At 45.5% G+C, this 20,617-nt stretch overlaps 1 protein-coding gene across 3 annotated transcripts in view; it reads left to right on the top strand.

The window, feature by feature from the left end:
* The first annotated feature begins 1,011 nt into the window (after positions 1–1,011).
* The window catches only part of PDZD2 (PDZ domain containing 2), a 184,277-nt gene continuing 164,671 nt past the window's right edge, over positions 1,012–20,617 (top strand). For 2 of the 3 annotated variants that reach the window (XM_015848372.2, XM_015848370.2), the window contains exon 1: positions 1,012–1,120. The gene's annotated coding sequence lies outside the window, so the exon portion shown is untranslated. The remainder of the gene's footprint in view (positions 1,121–20,617) is intronic. The other variant, XM_015848373.2, reaches the window with a different exon arrangement.

Below are 20,617 nucleotides of genomic sequence, written 5' to 3'. Positions count from 1 at the left end.
GCTTTCTTGCTACTTCACAGAGCTGCCTGGGAACAGGAGGGCCGATCTGTAAGCGTGGCATTCTCACAGGGACAAATCACAAACAGAGCATTACTTACTGACCAATCCCTGGAAAAAGAGTGGAAAAATCACAGCAGAGGATTGAATCCGTCCAAGAGTGAACTCAGAATGGCCTGGCAGGGCACGGGGCATCCCATGGGTGCTGCTGCTGCTGCTTTGCCAAGCAGCTCCAGGTAACCCTGCTCCCAGCTTTGGCCTTGGGTATATAATCGGTGCAGACACTGTTGCGAGCTATCAGCTTCAAAGGAGAGTTGTGGAGAACCTTGGTGTGTGGCTACCTGTCACAGTCTTTCATAAAGGCAGTCCTTCAGAGGTTCTTTGGTTCTTCTGAACTCTTTTTAAGATTTAATGTTAGGCCTGTAAACCTTGGACAGGGTGCAAGTCAGGAAGGGACTCTGGCTTGAGAGAAATCAGAGCTGCTGACCGCTTCCTTTTGTGCTGCCAGGAAAAGTGAGCCTGAAGAGCAACACAACATTGGAAAACATGTTTTTGCTTTAATAATCTGAAGTTCTGAATAAAGAAGGAACTTTAAAGAAAAAATAAATAAATAAAAAGGGAAGAAAAAAAAAATAGAAAGGTGTTGTTTTATCTCTTTTAAATGGGAAATTCAATGTTCATTTCAACCCTCTTTGGAAATTGCACTTTCTGCTGAGTGAGAACCGGAGATAGAAGCAATACAGGGGAAACAGTCTCGGGAACATCCGAAAATACCAACACCGCGCCCCGCACGCTGCGTTCCCCTCATAGGCGGGGGCTTCGGGCACCGCTCCCCGCAGCTCAGCTCCTGCCCCGGGGGAACCACCGGACCTGGCTCCCGGGGCGGGGGGCTGGGGGGGAGGGTGGCTCCCGGCGGGGCGGGTTTGGCGGCACCGCCCCGCGCCGGGCTCCGGAGCTGCCCGCCCCGTCGGGGCCGCCCCCGCCGCTCCCCGGGCCGGGCCGGGCGGGCAGCGCGGAGAAGCGGAGCGGTGCGGAGAGGGAGAGACAGCGGGCTGGGGGGCGGCCGGCCCTGAGGGGCGGGCAGGGATCGGGGCTGTGCGTAGTGCCCCGCGGCTCCTCCGAGGTGAGTGGGGAGCGCGGAGCGGGGAGGCGGCCGGTGCTGGTCCCGGTGGCGGCTTCGCTCCCGCGGGGAGCGGTGCGGTGCGGGGCTGCGCTGGGCTGACTGCTGCCCCCCCCGGCAGCGGTGGGCTGCATCCCCCGGCTGTCGGTGAGGTGCGTGCTCGCGGGCTGTCCATCTCCAGGGGGCGGTGGGCGCCTCCCCCGTTGCCTGCGGCTCCTTCTGCGGGGCTCTGTAGTGTGCGTGCCGCAGCCGAGGGACTGGGGTGCTTCTCCTCCCCAACCCCCGGGGTCGGTGGGATTCTTTCCCAGGGACTTTGTGACCCGCAGCCAGCAGGGCGCATCCTTCTGTGGTCGGTGGGGCACAGCCCCGCAGGTGTCAGCAGGGTCGGTCCATCCCCCAGGGATTGGTGTGGTTTCATCCCTGGTTGAGTGGGGCTCATCCCCTGGTCTGATGGGACCCTCAGCTGGCTTTGCTGACCCCAGTGCATCCACGTGGAGGGCAGCGGGGGCTCTGACCCTACTATGTTGCCTTATGCAGTCTCCCTGTGATGTGGATTAGATCCCACTATGACCGTGTGTGTGAGTGACTTGCAGTGCACCAGGGTGCTGGGGATATGAGCAAGAGGGGTGCAGTCACATAAGAACACCCCCCTGCATGCAGCAGAGTAATAAAATCAGCATGAAACATCTGGCTGATCTCTCCCCCCCTTCACCACTAACCCTCCCCCCCCTCCCCCCAAATAATAATAAAGTAGTTCTCTACACTGTGAAATACTCCTGTCCACACAAAGCAGGCTGAGATAGGTGCAATATTGTAAGCCTGGGAGCAGTTATGGATGAGATGAGTTAGAGGAGAGCATCAGGAGCTGACCTCCAGCTCTGAAGTTAATTGTGCTGCCCCTCCTTGGGCGGCAGAGGTCCGCAGTTCAACCTGTCTGAAGGTCCCTGACTGTAGTCCTTTACTGCAGAAAACTCTTGCGCTCCTTTGAAAGTGTTTTAAATGAACTTCATACAGCCCATCCCGTTAACCTCCATGCTTTCCCTCGGTAGCCTTTTAATGAGCAGTAACCTCCCTGATCATCCTTTGGCAGTGTGTCAGGTCCCTGTGCTGGCTGGGAGGGCGAGTGAAGGGACATCTCTGTGCCACCTCACCACTGTCCCTTGGGAGCTGCAGGGATACTATGGGACACCATCCTGATGTCCCAAATCAGCTTCTTGGTTCCAGCCATCACAGCTCAGGAATTTCACTTGCTGTTGGCAGAAGAAGCAGCTGTGAGCAGATAGTGAAGCTTGGTCAAAGTTCCTTTACCTTCATTTTGAGGCAGGTGGCTGTGTGCTTTGCAGCCCTCACTTTCACACCCAGAGTTCACTCAAGTTGCAAAGATGATGCTATTTCCTCCAGAGAACTCACCAACTTTGCTGATTGTAGAGTGGCCTCTACATCTCTTATGCGGTCCTTGCACTGGAGGAGTCATCTGCTGAGCTCACAGTGTGCAGACATGCAACCTGCAACGTTATTGAGTTAATTTTCTCAACAACAAAATGCTTGAATGCAAATAGAATGTAAAACATGCCTTTGAAGTCTTCTTCTTTTTTTTTTTTTTTCTTTAAAATTATTCAATGCTTAGCCTAGAGGAAATCTATTCTTTCACTTTTAAAAACTCACCAACATTTTACAGAAGCAGAATGTGATTTTTTTGGGTTTTTTTTTGTTTTAATTAAGTAAGAAAAAGAACTAAGTCCTCTGATTTTCCTGATGTGAGGCCTTTTTTTATGTCCCCTTTACCATGTTGGGGGACCACTACTCTAGGTAATGTGAAAAGCTTTGCTGGAGGAATGGAGAGCAGCACCAACCTCTGCTTGTGGGTGTCTCTTGTTGGGTTGTTTGGCAGTGCTGTTGAAGCCCAACATCTGTGTTGTAAGAGCCACATTTCAGAGGACTTCAGAGTTGCACGTCTTTATGTTGTTGGTGTCTTGTTCAGTTCTTGGTGGCTTCATAGAATAAGGAATGGCTGTAGGCAGGAGTCTGGCTGTGTGCAGGAGTGCACGGTGTGTGATGGGACCTCAAGGTCCATCCGCCTTAGTTCATCATCACAAGTGTTGTGAAATGCTTGGTTCCATTTATTTGCTGTAGAAATGAGTTTCTGCATCCTGCCTTTAAAATCCAAGTCATGACATCTGTGCAAAAAAAAAATCTTGCTCTTGTTTTTGTCACTGTTTTAGCTATAAATCTTCTATATGTCACACGCCATGGCTCTTGGCAGGTCAGTTGGGTTGTCCTAAGTCAAAAGCTGTGGATTTTATCAATGGAAATATACAAGTAAGTCATTCCTACAATTCTTTTCTGAGTCTTATTGCTGAACATACATGGCTTTGCTGTGTTGTACACATTTTTGCACTGATGTTTCTGTCTTTCTTGCCATCAGTACAGGGCTTGTTCTTCTGCCAGGTTTCCTGCAGGTGCCAATAGGAGCTTAACATAGCATTCTTACCCCTAATGGGTTCAAACCTCTTAGAAACTCCGTTAGACAAATGCAGAATTAAAAAAAATAAAAAATAAAGTAAAATCAACAAACTTTGAACCAGGCAACACGAAGTCAGGAAATGCAGGGGCTGGGGCTCCAACAGCAATATTAACTTGGCTGCAGTGCACATCCTGTGCACTCTTAATGGCATAAGTCTTATAATGTATACAGGAATATGCACGTAGGGTAATATATGCAGAGAGAGAGTAGAAAAGAGTGTTTTTCTGAGTCTGACCCACTTGTCCATGCATGAGCCGGCTGCTGCGGGCCTTGTGGGAGCCAGGCACTGCCTTGCACTGTGCTTCACAGTGTGCAGGGCACCAGGCTGGATGTATCTGTGTGCTGATGGAGTGCAAGTAACTGCAACAAATAAGCAATTTGGGTTTTGTTTCTTTGGAAACAATACCATTTAATGAGCTGCTTTGTTCTGTGCAGTCAGTATGTTGCGCAGGGCAGTCCCCATTTTGTAATTCACAGCCAATGTGGACTTGATGGACTTGTAACAAAGTGCCATGGCTTCGTGTTGCTGAGTCGCCTCCTTCTCCTCCCATTGCCTGTGTGCTGCAGTAACAGCTCTTCTGCCTAATTTTGACTGGTACAAAACCGATTGCGCAAATATTGTGCTTTAATACAGATCTGTGGCAGACCAAGCACCACTGCCCTGCATTATGTATTCTTCATTAAGAACTGCGGTACCAAGACATTTCACTAGGTTGATGCATTCAGCCTGGAGGTTGAGCAGTCTGTTCTGGCCCTCGCCATGTCATAAGACATCATGTCTCGTGCAGTTCCCTTTGCACAGAGCCCAAGGTTTGCGTGCATTGTGCCGGCTGGGGCAGCCTGCAGTTCTTCAGTAGCAATCCCAGCAACAACAGAGGTGGCATGAGTGAACTCAATTAATTTGTGGTTACTCACCATTAAAAACGTAGTAATTATTTTCTGCTATAAAAGGACTCCAGATCTATTATTGGTACACTGATATTGCTGTCTTGCCATTGTAAATCTTTGTGAAGGAGGCAGGAGCAGGTCTGTAATTCCACAAGGTGATGCTTCCCCTGTCACACCCGCTAATTGCCGTGGCTCCCTTCAGTGCAGCCTCCCAAATACATTGCTAGAGCCTGGTGGTAGCTGTGCCACTTGCACTGTAATTTCATTACTGTTTGCTGTGGCCAGCACTTGATTAATTTTCCCTGCAGTGTTACAGTTAGCAAAGGGGATTAATACCTGGGTGGCTTATTGTGTGTGCTTAATCTATATTCCTCTTGAAATGGAATTGTATTAAACTAATTTGGCAAAACTTTGAAATGGCAGTGAGGCTGCTTTTGGTAATTGATTTTTTTTTTTCCCCGAGTGAGTGGCTGCCCATTATTAAAATGATGTTGTTTTTTCACACAGCTGGAATGGGTCACTCAAGACCTCAGTGGGTTTTGGATTTGGTTGATTTTGCTTGGTGCTTTGGGTCACACTGTGGTTGATGGTCAGGCATCCTCTGTCAGCTCCCAGAAGTGGGGTGGTGGCAGCCAGGATTTGTGCTGGGTGATCTTCTGAAGAGAAAAAACGGGGGAAGTGTAGGAAAAAAAAGCGCCTGTAACTGCATTAAAGATGTGTGAAACTTCCGCCGCTCTGCAAAAAATCCCACGGTTTGACAGAGCGGAGCCATCCTCCCCATCTCAGACAGGAGAGAAATCTATTCACTCTTACTTTTTAATCATATTCAACACAAAAGACTTTTGCTGTGCTGTTTAAAATCCAGGCTCCTTTCAGCCTGTGCTCTGTCGGGATGTTTTCATCTGAAATGGACTGCTGAGGCTGACTGGAGCAGTCTGAAAAAGCAGCGCTAACCTTCCTTCCTGACACTTCAATCGTGCCTTCCACCGTGCGAAAGTAGGGCATAAATGCATTAACGCTTGTCACTGGCAAGAAAATCCCATCCGTGATGGGGACCAGAAGAGAGTGATTCTTAGATCCATGATACAAATCGGTTCATTATTTATTTCAATCAAAGTCTGTAGGTGCTGTTAAAATGAAAAATTGAAGCGCACTTTGCAGAATAAATGCAAACTGACACTGCACCAACCCCAAAGCCTCCCTGACCTACAAAATGAAGGAGAGCTTTGATGCTCACTTCACGCTTCCCAAAGTCTCAGACAAACAGGCTTTGCCCAGAAGATTGACAGAGTGAGGCCCAGTTAAAACAGATGCTGAACCTTCTCTGGTGGCAGTTGTCTTTCAGGGAAAACATGCTGCTGTTGCCCCTCAGGTGTTTGATATCTGCACAGGAGCAGTCCAGATGCTTGCTCTTCTGCAAATACTGTGGTTACACCTGCTAAGGTATACCATCTCATCAGTACCGTCATCCCCTAGAAGGCTGTCTTGGAAGTTCAGCAGTGCTCTCAACAGTGCTCCAGGGTAGGTGGGTAAAATGCTGCCTGTGTTCCACTGGAACAAGGTTCCCCTCACCTCCAGCTGTGGCTCAGGTGTAGCAGCTGTATAAATCAGTCATCACTGTCTGACCACAACTTCAGGTTAATGCCCTGCTGCTTCTTTCTTCTCCAAGAGCAAAAGTGTTGCCTGGTAGTGTGGGGTGGGTCTAACTGTAATACTGAGTTATGTATTTTAGTCATTCTGGTGGTCTTGGGATGATCAGGGAGGGTGATCGGTTGCAATATCTTGGTGTTAGTATAATAAAAAATTAAAAAGAAAGACTTCAAAATGGTGGGTTTGGGGAAAGATTTTATCCGAAGGTGTGCCAAAACCCAAAGCCTAATGGCTTTGCTTGCTTAATGCAAGCCTAACGCTCTGATGCAATGATGCAGCCTCAGCAGCTCCTCTGTGTCTGCTGTGCTGGTAGAGAGTGAAGGAGACATGTGGGAGCACCATGCTTGTTCTAGTGCATGGCTTTCATCCAGCCAGCAGGAGCTCTGATGGCAGCAGACCTTATTTGAAGACCAAAGTCCCTGCCATGCCCATGCTGAAACACCGCTGTGGAGGTTGTCAGATGACAAGTGGGGACAGGTATGAGGCATTAATCAGCTGTTTCATTTTAGAACGTGAATTCTGGTCCTACATTCTTCCTTAAATGATCAAGTTTGAAGGAGTTGAAACTTCCAAGAGTGATTAGCTTTTGTGTGGTCATCTGTATCCCAAATGTGCAGTTTTGAGCATCCATAGTTCTTTCTGCTGGGAACTTGCTAGCCATGTTTATCTGGCAATACAGCCATGTAGGTGAGCTAACTTTGGGGCAACTTTCAGTTTGTGCTCCAGAACCAGCAGCAGAGATTAAATCACGTTTCCTGCCCTTCACTCTTCTAGGAATTGCAGCAGGAAAACAGAGTATCCCATCCACACCACTGCATACTGCTTGCATTTTAATCTTCCACTTGTGATGAGGAGCTGAGCAAGGATATATCTTTGCTGATATGATGGGACTTGGGCTGCGGGATGAGATGTGGCACAGCCTGCTCCATCAGCAATCCACCTTACCTCTTGCACGGAATAACAGACTTTTTCCTCTTCTCCTCTGAATAAAGCTGTGAACCTGTACACAATTTCTGTCCCTTAGCTCATTTGGAAGGCAATAAATTAAGTGAACAAGTGGGTGGCACAAATGGGTTATTCTAGTTGGTGTTCTGTTACTCCTGATAGTTGTGGGGCAATGGGGAGTTGGGTGTAATGAGCTTTCCTTGGCCCACAGCCTTTTATTTCAGTCCATGCCAGCATGTTCATCAAAGGACTTAAACCTCCATTAAGTTGATAGCAGTAAGGATGGTGAATGACAGCTTCTGGATAACCAGGATGGGATGGGCCTGCTGGGTCATCTTGCCTTTTGCTTTGCTTTCAGTAGGATCCTTCCTAATTAAAGCATGACTGCTGATTGCAAGTTGTATTGTTTGAGTGGTTTAATGAATTACCACCCTCTCTGAAAAAGAAGAATTGTATTTACCAGTGTGGCTGTAAATGTCTCAGCTGTGGGGTGATTATTTACTGCACTATTTTAATGCAAATGTTTGTGGTTATTTACATTGATCATATGGGCAGTGCACATAAATTTTATTTTGTGGTGAATTTAGGTTTGTTTTTTTCTTCCTTCTATATCTGTGCTGCTGTATGCAGTTCAGTAGAAGCTGCTTGATGTGTAATTGCCTGTCACTCAAGTGCCACTTTATAGTCTAGAGATATATCAATGAAAATATTCTTCCTCCTCCAATTAATTTTGATTCTCGGGAATGAGTTACTCCTATTTGTCTGGAGTATGTTCTCTTAAATCATTTGATACTTCAGATTTGTATTACTGACTGCTGTTCCCAAGGGGGTGGTGTTGGGGACTGCCCTGTTCAATATCTTTATGGAATACCTGGATGAGGGGATTGGGTGCACCTTCAGTAAGTTTGCAGATGACACCACGCTGGGAGGAAGTGTCAGTCTGCCAGAGGGTAGGAAAAACCTGCAGGGGGATCTGGGCAGGCTGAATTGCTGGGTGGAGGCCAATGGGATGAAGTCCACTGAGACCAAGAGCCGGGTACTTCACTTTGGCCACAGCAACTCCAGGCAATGCTACAGGCGTGGGGCAGAGAGGATGGAAAACTGTGGAAGAAACTTAACTGGGAGTGTTAGTGAAACATTGAGATGTTATACCGAGGGACAGCCATCCAACTGTCCAGGTCCAGCCATCGAATGACGGGTCAGCATGAGGAATGTAGAAATCCTTTAGGATATTTCTTCTTTGGAGTGCTCCTTTGATACAGTAGTGGCTTTTATCTGTACAGAGACTCTGGAAAAATAGAGACTGCTTCTTTCTTTGAAATAGCCAGCTTTGTGATTAACGATTTTATCTGCAGCCTTTTAATACCTCCTGTGGATGGGATGGTAGCACAGAGGTGATCACTGTGGTGGAGTGCAGTGAGCATTATGGGTTGGGAGATACAGCATGATTTCTGTTAATGTCTCTCCTTGGTGTTCAGTGTTTAGTCTTACTTAAGGATAAGTAAAGATAAGTTAGGATGCCTTTAAATCCGGTGGACCTTGGATTGGATGTTGATTCTTCTGTGTACCTAATGTACACTGATTAAAACTATTAGTTTGGATCCTAAAGCACAGAAAGAAATACAGAAAAATGTTAGGAGACTTTTTGAACTTTAAGTATTATTTGATAGTCAAGACGCTGGACTTGATTTTAGCTCCAGGAAATGATACCACTGTGTGCTCCTACCCACAGGTCTGAGCCTGGATTCATTGACTTCTGTTGTGGATGTGAGGAAGGAAAGGGTTCTAACTTGTACTGAGACCTACTGTAAGCTGCTAAGACCAATCACATTGCTATTCTTTTAACTGTTAGTTGAAACACTAATTTGATGAATGCTGGAAGCACAACAGAAATGACTGTCTTTCAAACTGAACTTAAGTTCTTCTATGGAAGATTGGACTTGAAAACAGCTTTTCCCTTTGGTCTGTGATTGTCTGAGCCCACCTGGCAGCATGGGCCAGGGAAGCAGCTGGCTTGTTGAAGTTGGTGCTGTGGGAACTGACACTTGGGTAGCTTGTGTCAAGTGTCCACATCCCTTATTTATGGAAAAAATGACCCACTGGGGCCCATTTCTGCTAGTGCCAGAGCAAACCTGGCACAGGGAGCCTGTGGCTCCTACAGCCTTCTTTTTTCTTTCAGTTCTCTTCTATTTATTTTGTTAAGCTGCTGGCACTGCAGGGATGGTTCACTCTTCTTCTGCCACAGATGGAAACTTTCTGTTTGCTGGGAGGTACAGAGGTACAGCTGCAACCTGTACTTGGCAATTTATATCGAGGGACAAACTGCAATTCCAGTTGAAATGAGGTGCTGAATTTTTAAAATAAGAACTTGTTTAAATGGAATCAGGCTAAAAACCAAGAGTCTTTACAGAAGAGCTTCCAGTCTATACTTGGCATAGCAACATGCACAAGTTGCCAGCATTTGGGAGAGGTGACCTTTCACAACAACGTCCTTGTCTCCTTCCTGAAGCTGGCTGGGAAGAGCAGATTCTCAGCTCCCTTAATTCTGTCCAAATTCTGAAGTAAAGTTGAGAAGAGTGGTCAAACTTGTGTTGACACAAAGTAAATGTAGATTTTCGAAGACCCGTTTGTTTGTTTGAAGGACGGGATAGGGATGGACTGATTGGATGTATCAGGAAAGGTTTATGAAAACTTTGATTCTGTAGACAACTGCCTTTTCCAGATACTGGCATGCTTTCTTTGGGATTCCTGGTGAATCAGTGATAAGCTACCACCCAGTCGGGGCAACCACCTGAAGTGATGCCCTGAAGAACTGTGTGCCCTGCAGTGATGAGCATGGAAGAGAGCCTTCTCCTTGTGCTGCAGCAGGGAGGCAGTCCTCTTGCTGTGTAGCACTGTGCATTGCAGGAGCCCAAATTGTTACCCAAAGCATGAATGAGAAGGTGGTCTCAGGAGCTCTACCTGCCTCTCAGTTCTCCTCATCGCTTTGGTGTTTGTAGTCCCCCCCTTAATCCTCTTAATCTGTTGCTACAAAAAACAAAAAACAAAAAAACCAGACAGGACAGGACACACCAATTACGTGCTTAAGAAACAATGAAAGTTTATGGTATAGGAAATATACCAAAGCTGACAAAACATGAAAAGGAAAGGGAAAGGATGACTCTGGGAAAAAAAAATATATATGTGTGTGTGTGTGTATTTTTTCCCTTTCTTACATTGTCTGTGTCAGTAATTGATGGAAAATTAGTTCAGACAAAGCTGTTAATTTTGTTTGTCCTTGTAAAAACACTGCGATTTTGAGGGCGGAAAGCTTCTCTTTTAGTATTATGACCAACCTCATTTCACAGTTAGATATATTCATCTCAGTTAAATGTAATGGACAAAATCTACATGAAATGAAACAACTGCTTAAAATTATAAATAGCTTGCATAAACATGAATTATTAAGGTCACAAAAGCTCCTGGAAACCAGCAGAAATGAGTGCACGGTTGCATTTCGTTTTCAAAACATGCATTAATTAATAAGGGGCTTAGTGCCCAGCTTGTTTCTCCCCCTGCTGCCCGCTTCAGATTTTACTTTCATCAAGCTGAGAGGGAAATTGTCACTTCTCTGTGTCCCGAAGCACAGGAAGGTGCAAGGCTGCAGCCTACACAAGTCTATCATTCACAGCTCTGATATCCTAAGGTGTTTGTTCAGATTCTGTTGGTGTCACAACAAGACACCCTTTGAAATGGCCGTGGGTTTTATGTAGTGCCTGCCTACCTGGACTGTGTGCATGCTTGCTGGAGTAGAAGTAAACTCACCGGGGGAAGGGGAGATCATCTACATCATGTGGTGATACCTGGAGATCCTGTCCTCCCACTGCAGTTGCCTCAAAATGTGATATTATATCTTCCATTGGTTCTTTGCAGATGATGTGGACATTGGCACCAACTGGTGGATGTGGTGGGCATTGGCATGATAACTGTGGGGGTGTTCATCTCAAGCCCATTCCTAGCTCAGGAAAGAACAGGGGCTTGATTAGGAAATGGCAGGTAGGGAGGCTGCTCTGTTTGAGATCCCTCTCCTAACAGTGAGCCTGTGAATGTAGGCAAGAAGAAACAACCCATATGACAGCTGGAGGCTGTGTTCTGGGGAGAGTGCATATACAGAGGTAGCCATAAAATGTCAACAGTGTTAAGAGGCAGGAAGCAAACTGGTTTATAAGGAGCTGGGCTGAGTCTTGTGACCCTGGAGATAGCGGACCACTTGAGAGTTCTTACATGGTTTGTGTGCTATGTAGAGCCTCTGACATCTTTCTGTTTGTGCAGGGCAGCATGGAGAAATGGGGAATGAAGGTGGGTGGTTGGTAACTCTCCTGTCGGGGGGAGCTGGCACCTGCAACTCAGACACCCGGTGTATGGAATAGTGAGCTCCAGAAGAGCAAGATAAGTATTTCTTGCACTTGCTGGGTTTTAGTGATTCCACTTCTGCTTCGTGCTCTAATGAAATATAACGTAAATGTCAAGACATCAAATGTGGTCTTTTAGAAATCTGCTTGGGTACTGCACCTGCTCTTTATCTGCATGGAATCTAATTTCTGCAGCCACTAGAGAAACAGTTCAAGGACAGACAAATGTTGAACCATTATTCAAATGCTTCTGGTTTGGAGCTGATACATAGCTTTGGCTTGATGAACAGCAGTGAGTTTCCTTGGACTGAAACTGGAGGGAGAGCCTGACCCCATGGTTCTGCAAGGTAATACACGAGGGCCATGGCACAAACATTAACCCTCCAGGATAATGATTTCGGGGGCAGCCTTGTTAAAGAGCACAAGGAAATATTTATCTTGTGCTTTATTCCTGCACAGTTTCTTAAAATAACTGTTCCAGGGTTGCTTTTGATATATAATAAAAAAACCTCTAATCAGCAAAAGGGCATTAAAACAAGCAGAGACTTGACTTTGCTAAGATGCATGGTAGTAGTGCATTAATTTTAAGGCATGCTTCTTAGGTTTTTTTTTGTTTTTTTTTTTTCTTTAATGAAATGAGGACACTAATTAAAATTAATCCATTTATGAATCTTTCTGCATCTAATTTAAAGCGTAAATAAAACATTTGCCTTGTCTGTCTCTTTTCTCATCATGAGACAATACAAGCCTTGTAATCTTTAACTCTTTAAGGTAATATGCAGAGAGAGCTGTCTTAAATGATTTACTGGAAGGTATAAAAACTGATTGCGCCTCAGAGATGGCTTTTAAAGTGTAGGGAGGATGGCAACAGGAATGTTGGGGGTGCTGCAGAGTGGTTTTTATTGCTTGCCTTTGGGAGCAAAACTTCAGTGTATTTTGTAATGCAAATTATCACTCTGTTAGCAGTGTGCATGAAGGAAGGGAGCCAACAGCCTGCTTGGTTTTTGAGGGCTTGAAACGGAGGGCAGGGTGGCACTGGGGTGAGGAACGACTTGGGTTGGCAGCTCCCAGATCCAAGAAGGGCTGAAGGATACCAGAGGTAGCAGAGATTAGACGATCACTCTGTAAAGGTGCCATATTCATTAACACTGCGATTAAAAAGAAAAAAAGAAAGAAAGGCTTATGGCAAAGAAACTCTTTGAAGTTTTAGCTGTGTGACACTTGAGACTGCCGTGTTGTGGATGCTGAAGATACTGTTCTGTGCCTTGGTTAAAAAGGAAGCTAAACATGACCTTGGGTCTGTGATTGTTGGTGCCTCCTTAATGTATGTTAATTAGTAAAGACTGAGAAAAGTAGTACAGCTGCTGAGGGAACTATATATTCTCCCCCCCCCTTTAATGTGTTCCAGATATTATCAATTGTGCCTAAAGATCTTTCATGCAGTTATGGTTATGTGGATATTGCCTATGTGTGTGTGCAGTCACGTACCACACTAAAACACTTGTATGGTGATAGCAAAACTATCAGATAAACTATCTCTAAATTATATTTTAAATGGTATCATGCCTCTGTTCCTTCTTAGGCCAAACAGAAAGGAAGAGATAGCACAGTGAAAGTCTGTTGTGTGTGATGATGCTCCCCTCGGCTCCCAGATGCAGATTTTTGGCAAGAAATGTATTGTGGATCTCTGCTTCTTGTCACTCCCATTGCTGGGATGTCTCGCATCCTTTGCTATCCTCTCTGAGTTTCCTGCTGTTTGGTGATGATGTCTGTTCTGTATAAACCTGAAATTCATCCAGTGCTGTGCTGACTCCAGCATCGTGGCCGGTGACCTCTGGGCCAGGACTGAAGCTCAGCAGCTGCAGACAGAGAGAAAAAAAACAATGTAGGAAGAGGGAAAATCCCCAAAGTAAAATCTGCAGACATAAATGTCCTTGCTCAGAAAGGAGTGGCTTGCTATGGCTCTGGTCCGCACACAAGTGGGCAGGGAGCCTTTGCTTGGAGAATTAGCAGATAAAGAGTTTAGATAGAGTTGTCTCCAGCAGTGCTTGTCCTCCAAATGTTTGTCCATGGTGAGGAGGTCCATTGTTCACCTTTACCAAAGCTGTGTCTGCTGGGCAGGGGCTTTGAGCCCCCCTGAACCCCGGGCTAACTAACACTACTTAAGTTACTGACAGCGGGTTTGTAGCTCCTAAGTGGAGTTCCTGGAATCTACTGGTTTGAGCTGTGCTTCTGGCTGTCTGCACTGGGGAAGGCAGAAGGAGATGAATGTTGTGACTACAGGAGTCAACGCTCTGGCCTTCGCTTGAGATCTTTGTCTACTTGTAGCTATGTGGGGGGAGCAGCAGGAGGACACGGCTGGGGCTCAGCCATCCCGATGAAAGGATTTATTATCGCACAAAACAACTTCTGCATGAGGCTGTGTTTGTCCTGTGCATTCGTTCTTCTGTTCTGAAGTGCTCTGCAAAGTGACTTCTTTGCTTCCAGCTATGAATTTGCTGGTAGCTGTGCAACCAGCAACCCACCACACAGATGCTAATGCACAGATTATCCCTGCAGCCAACAGCTTTAAATAATCAAACAGAGATGATTTTACCTCTGTGACCCAACAAATAAAAAGCAAAGTCAGGAAAATCCTCTCACCCCCGCAATCCTACCTAGATTTTCAAGGGCAGGATAAAAGGTTTCATCAAAACCAGCGACAGTGGCAAGGTCGACAAGGTCGTTCTGTCTGGGTTGATGGTGAGATACTGGCAGGAGATGGGGCTGTGCTGTAACCTGATGAGACCATCTCTTTGCTGCTGCTGAAGACATTAAGTGAAGAGGAGCGTAAGCTGGAAGTTGTGTGTGCAGCCTGGTTTTCACAGGAAAAATTGTGGCTTGGACCGTCTTTCATTAATGACTTCAGCCTTTAACTCCAGTGCTTCTGGAGAAGACGCTTTTCTTGCAGCAATCAAGAAAGCACAACTCAGTATTCCGTATCTCAGCATTGCATCTGTGGCTTCCTCCGTGCTGGCTGATCTCTGTAAACACTGGGAAAGATGAATATTCTAGTCCAAAATCCCTATCGGAAAACATACTCAGCTTTAAAAGTCTTTTTGTTTTTATTTCCCAGGTCAGCCGATTGTGAATGATTTTACTCGAAATGAAGCCTTGGCTTTTTGTGTCAGTAAATCCTAGGTTCTCCTAACTTCACTAATTCTTCCTGCTCTTTTCCCTTTTGTTCTACTAAGCTCATTTTCTTATTCCCACTATTAAGGCTGCTTAGCATGTTGTCATTGGGAAGCAGCGTGCATTTCTCCGTGGAAAGAAGCTGCTTAATGTTTCATGTATTACAGTGAATAATTAAATAAAGAAAAAATATATAAGCCCACAGAGCTAGCTGGCAGCTGAAAGGAAGAAAGCATTTGTAGTCTGCTGGGGAAAAGTGACACTCCTGGCCTGGTGTCTTAAACCACAAGGGTAAAGTTTAAAAATGAATACGTCTGGCATGACATTCAGAAATCTGGATTTTTCAACTTTCCATGCATTTATAGCATTAATCTTTAATTGTCATACTCTTGAGCTACTGGCTGCCAGAATGGAGATGAAATTTATGGGGCTGAGGGAAAGCAGGGTGGGAAGTGAAATGACGTGGCCCCAAGGACTGAGACCCTGCGAGCTGCCAGGGATAGAAATGTTGTCAGCACTCTGGCAAGCACGTGGCACTGTTGGTCTTCATGTAGAAAGTCTAAATAAGGGGTTTTCTTGGCCTCTAGCGTTCTTTGCTCCCTTTCCCGTCTGTTACAGTCATTCCCCCTTTTCTCCTGGTTTTACAGGAGCTCTTATTCTGATGCATGTAACAGACAGCTCTTAGGTGTAGTGCAGATGGGATGAAAACTGGGGAGGTGGTACTTCTGTGCTGGGGCTGGGAGAGGGGCATTTGCTTCCAAAAGGATCTGCATTGGCCATACATCTTATATTTTACCTTTAACTGACCCCAGACTGAGTTGTAATTTTGCAGTGACCTTTGCTGTTGTGTAGAATGAGATCAGATGCCTGCTGTGCTTATGGCAGAGGCAGCACTATACTAACAGTAACTCAGGGCCATATTATGAATGAGGATGTGTGTTGTGAGTTTTTTTCCCTCTCATCTAGTTTATCTCTTTGCTGCTCATATCACCTCAAACTGATAACACGCTAAAGCAGAATTTGCTGAGACCAGAGACAGATGAGACTTGTGCAGAACAGCAGCTCTCTGTGCCACCTCATATCCCTTTGAATTTGCTCAGCATCTGTCCCATGAGTAGAGGTTAGAGCCTTTGTGTTCATTTTCTGTCCTTGTGCACTGGGGTCTCTTGGCTTATTATTGTCATTTCTGTCTGCATCTTTCCTCTGCTTTTCACATTCTCCTCTCTGTGTGTGATCTGCTGCTCTGGTTGCTGCAGGGATGCACAGAGTAGTACAACAGTGATGCCCTGCACCACTGTGAGGATTATTTGTGTGTGTGAACAACTAGTCTAATAACCAGAGGACATCCCACAGCCCAACAGCTCTCACATGTCTCACTGCCTTGTCGCTGTGTCTCCAGCCTGTCTTCTACTTGGAGTGAGGGCTGAGGTCCAGTCCTTGTAGCAGACCAGGGTGAGGGTGAGGGAGCTGTTGCCACATCCTAGAGAGCATCTGAAATGAGGAGAGAGGGGACTGCTTGATTCCAAAAAGACTGTCACAAATTCTTGCCAAGGGCCAGGCTGTATCGAGGCTGTTAACACTTCTGTTGGCTTATCTGTGCACTGCTGAAGTAGTTTATATCATGGTCAGCAACTCTTGGCAAAACTGACAGAATTTGCACTGAGTGGCTTTTACCACAAGGCAAGTACAGAAAAAGTGAGAAAAACTTTGAGAGCAAATGTGGATTTTAATTACAGCCCCTCAGCTGTGGTAGCTGCCTTTGGGGGAACGTGCAAATAAAGTGGTGGCTCACCACTTTGTGGTCAGGTATACGGTGGAAAGGAGAATGGTAATTTATATGTTCTCCTCATATGGGTGGGTTAGACTTTTCATTTAGACTTGATTCCAAAAGGTATTTAACCACATATCTAATTTGAATCACATGAATCCTACCGCTGAAATCAGTGTCACCCTTCCTGCGGCTCATTTAAGATGTGTGGTTGCAGCATGACCCAATTCCCATTGAAATAGGTGGACAAATTTCCTGTTATTCTGATAAGCCCAGATCAGGTCCTAAAGCTATTTAACCCTGCACTGATGTTGTGAGGGTGGCACAGATGTGGGAATGCACCGCACCAAGCAAAGCGCTTTCTGTAGGGTGTTCCAAACGAGGAGCTCTCTCGGGCCCTAGATGCTCTGCAGTTTCTATTCTGATGCTGCTTGCTGCTACTGCGTGATTACTTCCCTGCCTCAAACTCTCTTGCTTTTAATGAGGAGAAACTGCGTTTTCTCTGTGCATCGCAGAGCATCTTCTGGAAGAGACAGCGACAGTTCACAAGTGCCGGTGTGCTGTGCGGGGAGTTAAATAGTTCTGGGCCTGCAGGTCACCTGTGGTGAACTTCGGACAAGGAGACTTCATCTTGGTGCTGGACGTACCAGTGACAGGTAAGAGGGATCCCCGGGACCTGTTCTGCTGATCAGAGGGCAGCACTGCTGGCTCAGCCAGCAGACCTGGAAATCCAGTAACCTTGCTGTTATGGACTAAGAGTTAAACCCTTCTCACTGGGATGTGAGGCTAGCCTGCCAAATTGCCCGTAATAAGCTCTAAAGAACTGGGAATAAAAACATGCATGACTCTATTTCTTCTGCAGCAGCTCTATAGCTGGAGGCTCCTCCATTGCTGTGGCATTGAGTGGGGAGATCCCCCACCAGAGACCTGGCGCACCCGGCAGTGCTCCGCAGCCTGGGATGGGGTTTTGTTTGTTTGTCGCCGGGATTAAAAGGATTAAGGGCTTAACCTTTGTACAGCCTTTCAAATAACCGCGTGTTTATATTCCTACTGCATGTCAGGGAAATATTTCTTTTCCCCCTTATGGTTTTCATGATATAACTAAAGATCTGAAAAGGGGTAGGCTTATGCAAAGTGAGGTCTTAGGCTCCAAAGCCCCTGGCTATGGCAGTGGCTTTTTAAAGCAGGTCTCTGAAGCATGCAGTTTGCACTATAGTCTTTGAGTGAGTGACAGTGGCTCTCCTGTTTTTTTTTTTTCTTTTTTTTCTTTTTTTTTCCCCCCCCTTTTCTTTTGGGATTTTTCCAACAGTGCCTGAAGTTTTTAGAAGCATCCAAGTGATTTCACAAATTCCATGTCATTTGTGGAAAAAAATAATAGTGATAGAAAAAGACAGAAATCTTACTGGATTTTAAAAGGGATTCAAGGTCTGTCTTTAGCTGGAACATTTTATCTCATCTCCATGTGTGTTCCCCATGCGATTAAGGGAGGACCCAAGGCCACCTCCGGGAGCAGTGTTCCCACCTGCAGGGATGCCATCTGCAAGTATGGCCAGGACTTACTGTCCTTGGCATTTGGGCCAGTGCAATGCAATGCTTGTATGGTTTTGGGATGCCCATGAGACAGCTGTGTGGGCAGGAGGGTGCATAGGGCCCATGGATGAAACTCTTTTCCTTGGAGCATCTTCCTCAGAGGCAGCAGTAAGACAGGATTTTGGGGACGGGATTTCTTGTGGCTGTGTGTGGAAGAAGCTTCACACTGTCAGTTCACTGCCTAATGGGGAAAGGTGACTTCTTGTGTTCCACCCCAGCATGGGTGGAAGCACTGAGGGGTGCACCTCTGTGGAACTTAGTTCCACGTCTGGCAAAGCTGTAGAATTCCAGTATATGCAACTGTTGGCTCTAGGATTTGCTAACAGTTGGTAAAATACATCTATATCTATCTCTTTGTCTCCTTTTGACTCATTCTGTTTATAACTGATTGAATTCAACAGAGATGGTACAAGTTTATCATCTGGATTAGATAACAGCTTTACCATCTGGACTATCATCACATTCAGTAACTGTTACCTCTCATTAATCTGTAGCTGAACAGTTCTATTCTAGCTGCAGTGGTATAAATAGCAATTTTAAAACCTCAATTCATAGAAAACCTATGGATCTACACATCTATAGCCAAGAACCTGTGGGAAGCAGCCAGGCTGAGGACCTGAGTGACAGATTCTGTTCTTCCAGTAGTAGCACATGCAGCATCAGCCTCTAAAGAAGGCTGTTACCATCAGGGACTTTCCTCCAGAGAACAGATTTTTAACGAACTGTCTGATTATTGAATAAAAATGTAATATAAATATAAATGCAGTATAAAAATTAAAGAGGATACTTAAAGTGATGTAACAACAGGAGCATTTACTTTGCTACTCGACCCTGGAACTGGTAAGTCACATAGTTACTTTACAGTTTTAAAGAGGATTTTGGCTCGGAAGAAATCTTCCTTACCATCCTAAACTTAGAAGACATGAGCTCCCTTCTGTCTCCTGTGCACTGAAGGGAATACAGACTGTGCATGAGTAATGTTAAATTTGCCAACAGTTCTTTGCTGCAATAAATACATCTTGCAACACAACACTGAAATCTGTGGATTGCAAGCCAACGTTTTCTGGAGTGTAATACACTTCATCCATACCACCAAATGTGCCTATGGAAATTGTAAATGAAATTAAACCACTCTGTATAAGGGTGAACCTTGTTCTGGGTCTCAACTGGACATTTGTTTTAAGCAGTTCCCAGCAAACCAGGCACACTGGGCTGGATGCTGGGCTATGCAGTGAGGACCCTGAAGAAATAGGTGGAAGTACAGTTTTAAGTTTGAAACTTGAGTTTTGGAGACCCTTTGTAGCATTTCTGAGAGCTGTGCTTGACCTAGAACCAGTAGATAAAGGCAGTAAAATAGCTGTAAAGGCAATCAAAGTGAATTAATTAAAAAAGCGTAAGTGAATATTAATAGGAACTGCTATATTCAACAGCATACAAGCGTGTCTGGCATTTATAGATGAACTCTGCTGTTTGTTACTTATTACATTAAAGAAGATTCCTGAACCAACATATCAAAATGTCAAACCAACACAGCATTTTACTTTGATGCTCTTTTTTGTTAAAATGAATTATTGATAGTCTTACTCATGGCTGGCAGGAGAGATTTCTGATTTTTATTTACTTATTAAATCAGGCTTCCTATTCCTTATGTAGGCAGTGCTCTTTACAACAATATCTAGACGGGATATGTGTAATTAGGGAGCCAGGATTCTTTCTTGTGGGGAATGTTATCCCCACCCATCCCTTGTTGATGTTATTTCTTCAGCTGATATTTTCATACGCAAATCTATAGCCCACCCAGGAGCCAGAGGTCAGGACAGGGGTGTGATGGTGTTGTGTGGGTCCACAGACCACACTGGTGGATCTGCAGTTCTGACAGTGTGATCTGAGCTGGTTAACTTGGCATCTGTAGAGAAAAATCTGCTTTGCTTCAGTGATGTGACTAGGGACAGTGTTCTGTCAAAATGAGGGCTGATTTGTGGCAGGATTCAGGAACAAGTGTGCATAGTTATTATTTTTTAAGCACTGGCAAGTTATCTATTAGCCACTGTCACCTGCTTCTGAAAGACAGCAATCTTTTGGTCCCCACAAGGGCTCTCAGCTGTGTGCTGGCTGTCGCAGTCTGTGCAGTACCTTTGCATGTCTTTACTACCCTTGTCAAGCAAGTCTCACGGTGTGTGAAAACTGTTCCACCTTCCTAGTGCAATCCCAACTGTAACAGTGCCAGCTGGGAGCTTTGTGAGGGCCCACCTCACTCTGGAGCTTTGCAAACTCAAGCCCATCTGCTGTGTTCCACTTACAGACACAGAAGTGGTTTTGGCTTCTTTTTCCTTGAGGTCAAAAGTCTCAGTTGAAGAAATAGGGGAAAAAAGTGTTTCCTTCTCATGATCTGCTGTTTGTCTTGCTTATTCCTCATTGCTTCTAATTGCTTCCATAAGGTGTGATGTGAGCTGGGAGCATTAGGTTTTGGAGGCAACCCCATAACCTCTGGGTTTGTTCAGGCACTGGGGAAGGAGCTGTGAGAGCTGACTGTGGGGCTTGGGAAGAGTTTTAAATTTGCATGGAGTAAAACT

The sequence above is a fragment of the Coturnix japonica genome, chromosome Z, assembly GCF_001577835.2.
Source record: "Coturnix japonica isolate 7356 chromosome Z, Coturnix japonica 2.1, whole genome shotgun sequence".
Taxonomy (NCBI): Eukaryota; Metazoa; Chordata; class Aves; order Galliformes; family Phasianidae; genus Coturnix; species Coturnix japonica.
Note: the sequence above shows the minus strand (reverse complement) of the source record. Positions and strands in the feature narration are given on the sequence as shown.